This window comes from Kryptolebias marmoratus, linkage group LG5, assembly GCF_001649575.2.
Source record: "Kryptolebias marmoratus isolate JLee-2015 linkage group LG5, ASM164957v2, whole genome shotgun sequence".
NCBI lineage: Eukaryota > Metazoa > Chordata > Actinopteri > Cyprinodontiformes > Rivulidae > Kryptolebias > Kryptolebias marmoratus.
Genome location: NC_051434.1, coordinates 3106521 through 3119640, shown reverse-complemented (window position 1 = coordinate 3119640; position 13120 = coordinate 3106521).

The following is a 13120-nucleotide window of genomic DNA, read 5'->3' as shown; positions in this document are numbered from 1 at the left end:
TCTGGAGGTGGGGGTGAAAAAAACACCAGCTAAATGCCAGCGTGTGTGTGTGCGTGTGTGTGTGTGGAAATCGATAAACAGATTTATGTTTGTTCAACATGGTGATTTTAAGTTGTATACCCATATATATATTGGGGTCATAAAAAATAAAACAACATAATTATTCTATTAGTTGGTGAAACATGTGCCTTTAAAATTGTTGGGGGTATGGTCTGTTTTATATGTGCTCTTTTACATGTAAGGTTGAAAAACTGAATTTTGTTTCCCAGATTTCTACACATCAGTTTGCAAATCTCAGTGAATATCTGCTTTCTTAAACCAAATGCCTACAGTGTGTTTGCATATATGTAGTTAGACTGTAGATTCTGTGATTAAATCTGTTAGTTTGTGCTAACATGTAAAGTTGTCCAGAATGTTTCCTTTTTTCTCCTCTTTTCTTAAATAAACTTGTGTGAAATTGTATCAGATTGCACACACTCAACCCCATCCTAGTAGCTGTGTGTACATATCTGCATGTGCCTCTCTTAGCTATTTTTGCCGCCCACCTGTTAATAACATTAAAGCCGACCAGGGGAAGAGGGCTGCAGCAGGGGGCTTGTGTCAGCTCAGGCCTGGCTGTAAGACTCATGTCTGCAGCTACCACTACGCTCCTGCTGATTGAAGGGCCAACAGTGGAGTCAACACCTCAGAGACGAGCAGCACAGCCGGTTGGACGCTGCTGGACTCACATGGTCAGATGTCAGAGCCAGGAGATCAGTTTCACCAGACAGTGAAAACCTGATACTGTCTTGCTGTTGAAACTGGCAGAGCAGCTTTACTTTATCCACTTTGCAACAGGAAGCATGTCTTGTTAATCTTGAAATAAATGTAATTAAAAAACTTCAGAGCCTTGTAGAGATTCTAACATTCAGGGTTGCACAATATGATTTTGCTATCCTATGTGCTGATATTTTCCAAAGCATTTCTTTGCCCGTTGCAGATGCTGATACCTGATATATAAAGATTTTAATCCAAGTACTTGTAGACGTCAGATCTATTTTGCAATGGGGGAAAATGAATTACGCCAACTGATGTTGTTCACTGGCAGATGTGTGCAAATAACAAAGTATAATTCAATTGTAGAATGAAAGAAATCCAATCTGACTCCTCACATGACCACGGTGCAGTCATTGCAATTCTACTATTTTTCAACCTTGACATTTCAGGATACATATTTGCTATTATTACCCAGCCAGGATTGGCAACATGGTACCAAAATTATTTATTTTGTATGAGGCTAACAATAATTGTTTTTCAGTGTGTTTCACATTGCCAGGGCCGTCACTACCAGTGTAAGCTGTCATATACAACCCCAATTCAGAAAAAGTTGTGTAAAATGTAAATAAAAACAGAATGCAATGTTTTGCAAGTCTTATAAAGCCATATTTTGTTCACAGTGAAACAGACAGTATGCCAAATGTTGAGACTGAGTATGTGTACCATTTTTAGGAAATAAATAAGGATATTTTGAAATTTTATGACAACACATCTCAAAACATTGGACAGCTATTTTGTTTCCACTCTGAAGCTGCTTACAAATAAGAAAATCAACAAAACAAGACACAGGTGAATTCAGAGGAATCATTCATTTATTCAATTTACTCTCCACACATCCTATCACAGGACCATTAAATACCTGCTTCTCCTCTTGACTGAGCAATAGAGAAAACACTGCAGTAAGATATGCCTGGCATTGTGATAAGGTGGTCTGTGTACGCAAGAAGGTCACAGAGCCTTAAGCACACAAAAACGAAAGGCTTGTTGTAAGAGAGAGAGAAAGCAAAAGAAAAGAACCAGGAAAAAGAGCTAAAGCATGTTGGACAGGAAGACACATCATGCCAATGTAGTTACCTCACCTCTCAGCCAGTGCAGGCTAATTAACATGCTGATCATGCTGAGGTGAATGCAGACCAGCAGAAAACTGACTGTGTGAGGCTGTTTTTAGCTGTTATTTACACTCGGATTTAGAGCATCTGAAAAACAGATTTGTTCATAATTGTCATAAAAGTTTTTGGTTGTATTTTTTTCCTGAAAATAAAAAATAGAAACATGAAAAGAACCACTTGAATTAAAGCTTTCACCTCAGGTTTTTGTCTCAGTAGTTTGGGGGAAAAAGCCCTTCAGCTAATAAAGGTAAAAAAATGATTCTGTCTGGTTTCTACAAGAGTTTGATTTTGTGATAGTTGCTCAACAAGGGCTGGGCGGTGTAACGCTGAACCAAACTCACAACAAGGATAGTTGACTCAGTAAAAAACACACATACAAGCCAAGCATCAGATACATTAAATCAGTGTTAAACGACCAGTGATGGAGACAAACCGCCACAAGGTCTTTTAGGTTGAAACTGGTAAAATTGGGTGGGCAGCATGATGGATTAGTGGTTAGTACTGTTGCCTCACAGCAAGAAGGTCCTGGGTTCAATCCCTGGGTTGGACCTGGGGTCTTTCTGTGTGGAGTTTGCATGTTCTCCATGTTCTCTGGTTTCCTCCCTCAGTCTGAAAACAGGCATGTTAGGCTGCCTTCAGGCCCAGGCCTCTCTTCAAAAAGCCATCTGAGATCTTAGTGGGATTTGCTTGGTTAAATAAAGGTTAATAAAGAACATAAATTGCAGTTTAACCAAAAAAAATAAATAAACAATGAGGTATTAAGTTATGAGCCTTTTCATATTCTCCCATCAGCCTTAATCTAAGTTTTCATGGTAGTAACTAAAATAAAAAACAGTGTAATTATTTTAAAGTTTTTATTTGTCCTCAGTGCTGTAGTAATCCCTAACCATAAGATGGCACCACCTGGCAGAGAGGCTTTCAGGAAGGAAGGAGTGATGGATGTAAATCTAAGCTGCTCTGATCCTTCAGGCATGCAGCGTTAGAACCCCGACGATTTGTGCTGCAGGGAGGTGATGAGATTACACTGACCCGAAGGAGAGAGACAATTCATCCGGATGCTGAAACTGCCTACATGGCTCACGAGTGCATGTTTATTTTTACAGGCTCAGAAACTGCTAATGCAAGTTTTAATCATTTTAATGTGTGCTGTTGATATTCTGACTTTTTGCTTTAGCCTCCATTCTTGGGCAAAACAACGCAGGAATTTATTTATATATTTGAATCACAGCTGCAGTTCAAAAAGCACATTTTTAGTGTTACAGTAATCGATAGCTTCAGTGCAATGTTCCAACTTTTATTATAAAAACAAATGTTTTCTGTGAAGTTTAGGAGCTTTAGAGAAGCTTGTTACTTTGTGAATCTCTGTTTTTTTCATCACTTTTGTATGTGGGCCTGTTTGTACATCCAATAATAGTCTTATCAGTCTAGACTCAGAGAGTCTGCTTACCAAAGGGAAATATTACAATTTAGGTCAAATCAATTTATAAGGTTGAAAGACCTCTATCAACAATCCTGGTAAGTGTGATAAATTTACAGATAGTTCTATTTATTTATTCATTTGTTTTACTTGTTTTTGTGAAACCAGGCTGCATATAAAGCTAAGGGTTAATATAATGTTGGTGCCTTTACACTGCACTTGTGAGCTGTCACTCAAATGTTTTATCAGATGGAAAAGTTTTCTATTCCACATTTTGAAGAGAAATATTTAAATTTATTCATAGTTTCTTGTCTGTGTAGTTGTGTTTACATGTGCTCCTACCATCTAGAAAATGATTAGTGTCAGTCCAGGACTCACTGAAATGCTGTCAGCACACAGAGAGCTTTGTTTCTCTCGGTTTCTTTTTTCTTTTTTTACTTTTTTCTTCCTGACATCATTTAACATGACAAGAAGGAGAGTGAAAAGACTTCCAGCATGTTTAAACAGAATTTCTTTTTGAGACGTGCACTGTCAAATGTTTGCCATCAGTTCCCCTTATTTTTTTGCTGAGCTTTTGTCACCTGAGCTGAGAGTTAAAATAATAAAAGTGCATTTGCTGGCTGCCATAAAAAGGGGTCAAAGCAGGAAAAAAAGCAACCTATATTCAGGCTGGCAGAGGGTTATGAGGTCAGCCTAACGAGATTATAAAACATGCTTACTGTACAGCACAGACCTACATGTAAGCTGCAAAGTTTTCTTGTGACTAATGTGAGACCGGAGCGTGATTCACTGACAACAGTGTGATATCCAGCAGAGCTGAAAACTTTTACAGCATAATCTGCTCAGTTACTTATTTTATTAAAAGCTGCTTTGGTGTTTTCAAGTAGTTGAACTTCAATTATTTTCCCATGTGCATCACCATTCTGTGTCCAGAGGTCATTAAATATGGAGCCGAGCTGCATCACAAAGCAAAATATTGTAATTTTACAGCTCTTGGAAATTGTAAAACAAATATATTTTGGATAATGATAAACAGATTAGTTGGTTGACTGGTTTCAATCAGTCAAAAATCTGTCATAGGCCATGTCTGTGCATACTTAACCAATTATCATGTAGAAAGATGAAGATGCAGTAGCAGCTGCTACAACCAGCTTACTGTAGTCTTTTAAAGTGAGAATGCCTTTTTATGTTATTTTTAAATTTACAAGTACTTCAAAGAGTTGTTAAATACACATGCATTTAAGTTAAGCACTTATTGTTACGTCATGTTAAATTCAAAGTATATAATGAAAAAAAACAAAAAGTAAAAAAATCTCTTTAGTATGTCATCCATGAGCTGCCGTGATTTCTAAAGATCAGAATCAGCACTGAACATAGACGAAAATCACATTAGTGGACCTCTAATTTTGAAGGTTTTAAAACTATTTTACATATTGTGATGATTTTAATTTTGCATGAAATAAAACATTCATCCATTCTCTTTACCTGATTCTCCTTTCCAGGTCGCAAGTCCATCAGAGGGACACATAGAGACAAACAATCATTCACACTCTCACACACCGGGGGACACCGGGAGCTACCAGTTAAACTAATATGCAGCTTTTTTGTTTTTTGGGAGGAAACCAGAGTACCTGGTGTAAACCCACGTGAGCACAGGGAGATCATGTAAACTCCACCCAGGAAGTCCCGAGGCCCAATCCTGCTGCCCTCACAACTCCACCGCTGTGACAATCATAAACATAATGCTCATCATTTTTAAAATCATGCATGTAGGAGACCTGCAGCATTAATGTGATGCTACTCATTTCTGACCTCTCTACAAATAAAACTATTCAACTTCTTTTATTGTAAAGTTGGCTTAGTACATGTTGAGGTTTGCTAATGATATTCACAAAGTAAAGGAAAACACAAAAATACTAAACTTTTTCTTCACCCACATACAAGTTCAGAAAATCAAAAGCAGCACAATTGAGACAATGTTTTTTATCTCACTGTTTTTCTGTTCTCACTTACCTTTTTTTATTTTCTCACACTTTTAGTCTTACTACCGTTGCCACTCTCCACCTACATGTTCAAGTGCACAAGCTAACAAAACACAAAAGAGAGCTCACAGTGTGGTTGGACACTAAAATTTAACCTGAACATATGAGCACACTGCTCTTCTTTTAACACTGTCTATTTTTGTCCAAAAAAACTGCTTCCTCTGATTTATTGCCAAAACATTTGGTGAATAAAAGTAAAATTTCTCAGCAGAAAGCGCTTCCAGCCTTTCTTAGCTCAGCTGTAAAATGCCAGCTTTAATGATGTTATTTAAATTTGTTTTCCACTCTAAACTTTTCTGATTTGTTAAAATGTGGCAGTGTCCCTTCATGTTTTAATCTCTGAACTTTATAAGATGCTTCAGACCAGTCGGCTTCCCGAGGACAACACAAAAAAAGAGTGTTTCTTAACAATGATAGGGCACTTTGTTATTGGAGAACATGTCACTGCTGGTTCCCACAACAATTTGCCAGCTGGCTTCAGTCTGATCTGCTTACTCCAGATGTACAGATGTTGTTGATACCCTTCCACAATAATCAAAAAACCAGAACTGATGTGACTCAGAGGAACATGAAGCTGCTTACAGATGGTCATGTAGCCTTTTCCTTTTAACATGGATGGCTATAAGCTTCTGATCTCCTCGGGCAGCTCGCCTTTACTTTCTCTGCTCCATGTTCAGTGTGGTGCAAACATCGAAACCAAACTAGCCAGTGGTGAGTTTGTTCTCTTTAAACAGGATGAATGACTGATGAAATCTTGAAGGCACTAATTTAGATCAAACAGTTAGTTTGAAACATGACTATAATTGTCAGGTTTTTGTTTTGGCGGTGTGTTTGTTTTTGTATTTAGTATTTTGTTGCTAGTTTCTTTTGTCTTTGTTGTTTTCCTGTTTGTTGCCTGTTCATGTCAGCTCTTGTTTACCTGCCACACCCATCTCCACCTGCCACAATTGTAATCACTCACATGTGCCCACTTCCCATAATCATCCTCTGCTTTAAAACTTGGTCATTTTCTCCACTTCCCCGCCGGTTGATTGTCTATTGTCTCTTGTCTCCCATCTCTGGTTGTCTGGTTCCCTCGCCTTGCCGTTTTGTTTATATTTTGGATTTTTGCTGCCACGTCAGCCTTTTGTTTTTGTTTGTTTATGTAAGAATAAATTTTCGTTTTTTTTCTTTCATGAGTCTGCACTCTGGGTTCGCCTCCTTCTCCACCGGCCATAACAATAATACAAGGATTATTGTTTTTTAAGGGTACCAACAAATGTTCATACTATTTTAGCACATTATACTAAGTTAAATCTTTATTTTTTCACTTTTTGGTTTACTTTATCTCATACTAAAGACAGGAAACATACATCAAAAAACTACTTTTAAATTAATCACTTTTCAAGAAAACTAAAGCATTGTTTCAATAAGTTGTGAAGCATTTATCTGCATCTGTTAATGTTAAATAACAAAACAAAGATGGCTGGTTTTTGTTTGTTTGTTTTGTCTTGTTTTTGTAAGAGGGAGACAATCTTAATTCATGCATTTTCCATTTAAAAGGCAGCTCTACAAATTGTTGGGCCCTGTCGTTCAGACTGCGCTGTGTTATGTGTTTTTGTCTCCACTACAGTATTAGTAGGTCTGTCAATGAGCCAATCAGTTAAGTGGGACTTTTCCACTGTGAATCTGCAGCTCAGACTCATCCGGTGACGCAGGCGGGTCTGGTTCAGGTTTGTGGCTGTTGGGACAAAACTAAGTGTTCAACCTGATTTGGAATCAAAGACTTTAGAGGCCAATGTCACTAGAGCAAGTTAAGGTGAATTTTGACTCAGAACTGGAATTTAGTTCATTTTATTTAAGATACAGAAATGTGTTTCTTAAAATTAAATAAGAGAAATATGCAAAGTTATCAGAAATAAACTGCTTGAGATAGTCACCAGCTCCCCGTGACACAGAAAGGAGAAGTGGGAAAAGGAAATAAATGGATGGATGTTTTGAAACCCTAAAAGTCTGTGTATATTGACTCTAAGTCTGTAGTGCTTTGTAAATTTATGGTAATAAAGCCTTTTATCTAGAAGTGGTCCAGGTTTATGATGCCCTGATCATAACTAAATAAGAAATAAAAGCCCAGTGTTGTGTAAAGTACCTAATTGTTGACTTGAATGTTTTCAGTTATTTTTTTAACAAATTAAGCAGGTTTTGTTGTATTAGAGTAATAACATGAAATGTTAAAGCAGCTTGATACTGCTAGTTAAATCTAACTTAACCACTTTGCTTAAAATAAACTATTCCTTTGACTGAATAAAGATTGTTAAAGGGTGCTTTGCAAGTACAAAAGATATGGAAAATATGGAAACAAAAGCACCCTCATGGCCTCTCAGAAACTATTAAGTGAGACAACAATTCAAACAAATATTAATTTCTACATGTGTGACCCATGCCAGCAAAACTTTTAAATATTGAGGTATTATTTTTAAATTCTTCATCTCAAAAAGCTTCAAAATGATTTGTAGTTTGTTGAAATTTTGCGTTACATGACGCAACCAGCAACAAGCTAAGTTTATTTATAAGAGTGCTGGTTTAAAAACACAACTTTTATGTCATTGAGAATTCCAGCCCTAGATTTAAAAAAGCAGAAAACCCCAAGCTTCACAATGTTGCTACATATTATACGAAGGGATTTTCTGGCACAACTGCAGCCAGCAGAGATACACTGTCAGTTTCAAAGGAAATCAAATGGATTAAATTTCAAAGGATTATTTCTGAAGACATAGAAAACTTTAAGATTATATGCTCATTTTGCCAACACAGGTTATATTTAATGAACCAGTGATATAACAAAATGGAGTAAATTGAACATTAAATTTCTCAGAGGGTATATCTCCACAAGGATTGGGTGTTTCCTGTAGTTTGAATCATCTATCCATCCATTTTTAATGCCCGCCTAATACTGTTCAGAGTCTTGGGGTAGCAGGTATCTGGTCAACTCACCGGTCCATCTCAGAAACAAACAACCATCCAGGGCCAGTTTAGAATCACTAAATAACCTAACATGCATGCTTTTGAACTGTGGGATGAAACCAGAATACCTGGAGAAAGTCATTCCTTGATTTTACATGTTTCTGCAACCTTTCTGCATACGGTGAACACGAGATGCAACGTTAACATCTGTGAAGAGTTTTTCATATAAAAGGGAAAAAGTACAAAACCACAGGAAGACTAGGTGACAGTTTGACAAAAAATAGTGACAGTGCTGTCAGAAATAAATTCCATTTCAACACGAAGCTTGAACTTTGAGTCAAATAGTTTGCCTGGAAATTGGTTTATTTGACAGAAAACAGGTAAATCAAAGGAGCGCCTGCTGGCAAAAGCATTCATCTGACACAGGCGGAGGTACAGCAGGCAAATAAAATAAAAACTAAGGCTAGGGAGCAGGAACAGGTCAACCCCAAATGAACACAATAAAAACAAAACTAACGTCTTTAAAAAGTTAACAGAATTATGACCATTTCTTTCAAAGTATAACAGAGCCTGATTCATATAAATGTCCTCCAGATGCACTGTATGGTATGATGGCCTCTTTATAACAGAGGACTGCTTTATAACACCACGCTACTGCACATGCTCAGAGACACGCAGGAGAACAGAGTTAAATTTATCCACCTAAAGCCAATCCTCCTCAAGCTGATCAGTGCGCTCCATGGACTAACCGGCTCAGGCATCTCAAACTTGCAGGCAGGTAAGAAAACTTTCCTTCTTTACTAAGAGAGTTGATGTTGATACAACCCAGACATTATAAAAATTAGACTTTTGACCAGAATTCATCGTGTAAACGCAGCTGAGTCAAGCTTGAAAAGCAGAACTCAGTCTGTTTGTTCACAGCTACACAAACTAAAGGAATGATACCACTGCAGTGTGAAACAGAGAAGTTTGATTTGTTCAAACTGTCTGCAGTTCCTTTAAAGGAATACAAAACATATATGTTGTTGTTTTACAATAGTTTTATTATGAAATGTGGTTAGTTACTAACATACCCATGGAATAAGAGTTTACTCAAAGGACACAGTTTGGGGATAACCCAGTCATCTCTGTTTTATTTCAAATATCACTACTATTTAGTTTATTGTCTCAGTTTTGACCTGCTAAAGATTTTTTAGCAAATGCAGCTACACAATAAGTCTTAAAACGTGTGTTTTGCTTGATAATCCAAAAGCCTGGATTGTGTTGGATCAAGCTGTGGTAAACTGAGTCCTTCAGATTTTACTGAAATGCTGTGAATGGTTTTAGTTTTTTGTGTTGAAGTGATAATCTTTTAAGCAATCTAGACTTATTATGTTACTTACAAAGATAATTGACAACTTGCTTTTCTATTTGATTTACATGTTAGTTAAAAAGTTTTTAAAAATTACTTTAAAATGACATTATAATGACACTAAATTGCTTTATTCCCATCCCCATCTCTGTATGCACCTTCAGTTTAGCAGTTTTATTGAGCTTGAAGTCACATGCAGCTGAAATTGTAACACTTTTATCACACATCTGGAACAAAGCAACATTTACACACAGATGAAAAAAAGCTCTTATATCTGACTTTTAAGCAGAGTAAAATGCTTGGTGTTTCTGTTATTGTGACTGTTTTTGGAGTACACTGTTAAAAAAAGGTTAATTTAGTTGTTTTTTGTTTCTAACACAGTTTTGTTCTGTTTAATATTGATTGTGAGCTTGAGTAAACAATCAATAAACAGTTATCAGGGGACATTTTAATGTAGACATACACTGTGTTTGCTATTTATTTGTTGCTCGCCATTCTTGTTTTTATTGACCTTTTCGTGAATGCCGCTGAGTGCTCGGTTTGGTCAGAACAGAGCCGATCCGCCCGAGGCCACGTGCAGCACTCACACCTCACACCTCTGTCGGACTTCTCTTCATTGGCTTGAGACGGCCAAACGAGGCCCAGCAAACTGTGATCCGTTAGCTTTCAGATCAAAAGTGCACCTGCTGAAAAGTGTGACACACGCTCTCACCAAACCGCTGACAGGAGATAAACCATAAACTGGGGCTGAGGTGCAGCAGCAGCACTCAGGATATCAGAGTTGAAATTTACAGCCGGGATCCTCAAATTTACATAAATGTAAATTTAAAACCTTCAGCTCAGTGTGTCTAAGATTTACCTGTGATTCAACCTCTCATCACATTCTCTGCAGAAGTCTTTTAAGGACTAAACAAAATCAAGTCAGCTATTTTAGAGGTTTTAGAGCATTTGTGAACTGCTCTAAAACCTGTGTTTGTAAGGACAACAGAATGAAGTTAATAGCTCTCTTTTACAAATCTTTTGACTTTGTAATTTTTTTTCTTGGAGTTTTTGTTTCATGTTTGTTTCTTAACAGTGAGTTTTATGGATGAGAGGCACCTGTTTCCTCCACGAGGTCTTGGACTAAGCTTACCGTCACGTTAGTCACTCAGGCTTTTTAATTCTTGAGCCTGTAGCTTTACACACCAACAAAACTATCCTTACCCCGCCTAAAGGAACCATTTCAACTTTATTCTGCTGGGAATTAATAAAATTACAAACCTGTTGTCACTGCTGTTTAGCTGTACATGTAGATTAAACTAAGCTTTTTCACTTTGACTAAAAACTATGATTAAAAGACAAAATTATATGACAATATGCTAAAATTATGAGTCTGACAGTGGAGCCAAACCTCTCACCACTCAGCTGCTCCAAAGTGGAGGCTTGTTGACCCAAATGTCTCTAAACTGTAATTGCTGCTGCTGCTGTGAGAGTTTCAGATTTTTTTATGTTTTAAAAAGGGAATCTGAACCTTTGTCCTCTTTCAGATGATATTTTTTGAAGTGACAAGAAGGCAGAGAGCTCTTTATACGAGTAGGCATATTGGCACATACTCCATAAACTGTAGTGTCCTTTTTTTATTTTGACATAGATCAGATTTTTGTAAGAGAAACAATGAATCATCTAAACTTGGCCAGATTCAACAAACCTAACAATTATAGCACTGATATCTTATAAATTATGTCATACTCAAGAAATGTTACAATCTAAAGTGTCAGATTAAAGGAAACTAACATATTTGGACATTTTAAAGGGTATTTTTCCAAGAAAAATCCTGCTCATATTGCATCTTAAATGCTATCAAACATGTCAGGATTACTTTAATATGCTAATTTTTAATACACCTGATTGTAGCCATAAGGTGCATGCATCATTACAGAAAAACTTTTTTTACAGTTTTTGTTGCAAAAATTTACAATTTACTGTGAAATGCAGTAGTTTGAATGTTAAAGTTATATTGTTCAGTAAAATACTTAGTCAAATATAAGAGGCTCTGCTTTTTCTCAATGTTTTTTACATTAAATGAAGATTTTTATTTTATCGTTTACTTTTTTAAGGCTTATTGTTTTTTAGTCTATATTTGAGTTCATATCTGTTTCTCTTCTGAGAAATGCTGAAAAATGCTACAACTTCCTTCCAACACCAAGCTGGATAAAACAGAGAAAAAAGGTGTACATCATTTCTCTGTTCTCATGATTATACATATTTATTTCTTCACACCTGTCCAAAATAGAGTGGAGTGCATAAGCCTTTCCAGTCATTATTTCTGGGATTGAAAACATGCTTCTTCTGCTGTGAGAGGTCCACATCTGTCACCTTTGCTTGTAAAACAAAAGCTGGGACCACCAGCCCTCACATGGAGAAATAACCCTCATCTCCATGTTGTTTACCACGAGGCCAGAGCACCTGACAGGGAGGGTTGACTCGTGCAACGATGAGGTCAGAGTTTGCACAGGAGGATGAAGAGGTGGCGGAGAATCTTTAAGCCTTAGAAAGGACAGAGCATCAGACATAAACACAGGTCCATCTCCTGCAGTGGCATCAAACAGTGACATCAATGATGTAACTTAGAGAGCTGGTACCTGCCTCTAACACCTCACCTGTTTATTATTCCCACCTCAGGAGAAGCTCAAAAACACAGTTGATTTTTATCATGATTCATTAAGATGAAGATCATGCCTACAAAAAAGCTGCTATTCTTTCACATTGTATTTTCAACCTTTAAATTGATAAAACTTATTTAAACAACAAACAAATAGAAAATAGAATAAAAAAATAATTTAAGAACAAATTTTGCTTACAAATTTGTGTTTTAAGGAAACATTAACCATTATTATGGCAAATAAGATTGTGTGTATTTGCTTTCTCACTTTATGATTTTTTATTATTTTTTCCTAATATTCATAACATTGCAATGAGTGCCTTTTTAAAAAGCACATTTTCAGTTCTCACATATTTATATCTTTATTATCATTGTTATTTTGTCTACCCAAAACAAATCAATATTGCATTACAAAAGTGTAAATGTTTTGTTGTTGTTTGCTTTATTCGTTATAATAAGTTCATGCATTGTGCCACCTTGCATTTTTTACTTTTTATGGAAAATCAGATGTGCATTATTTTACTCTTAAATTTTTCTTTTTACTGTAGGAAATACTGTAGGAGTGCACAGTTCTTATTCTTTTTTTACAAGAAAGAAAAAAAGAAAAGCCAAGAAATTTTGATTCAATTTGCAAGTTTCCTTTTCATTAAATTTCCATCAAGCTAAACTGTGTAGCAACAAATGAATGATTGCAGATCAACAGAGACAAAAAGGGGAGTTTTAATGTGAAACAAATGCCATATTCTGTTGGGTATAACTTTTTTCTGCTTCTGAAGAACACATTTGCAACCCTAAACTCCG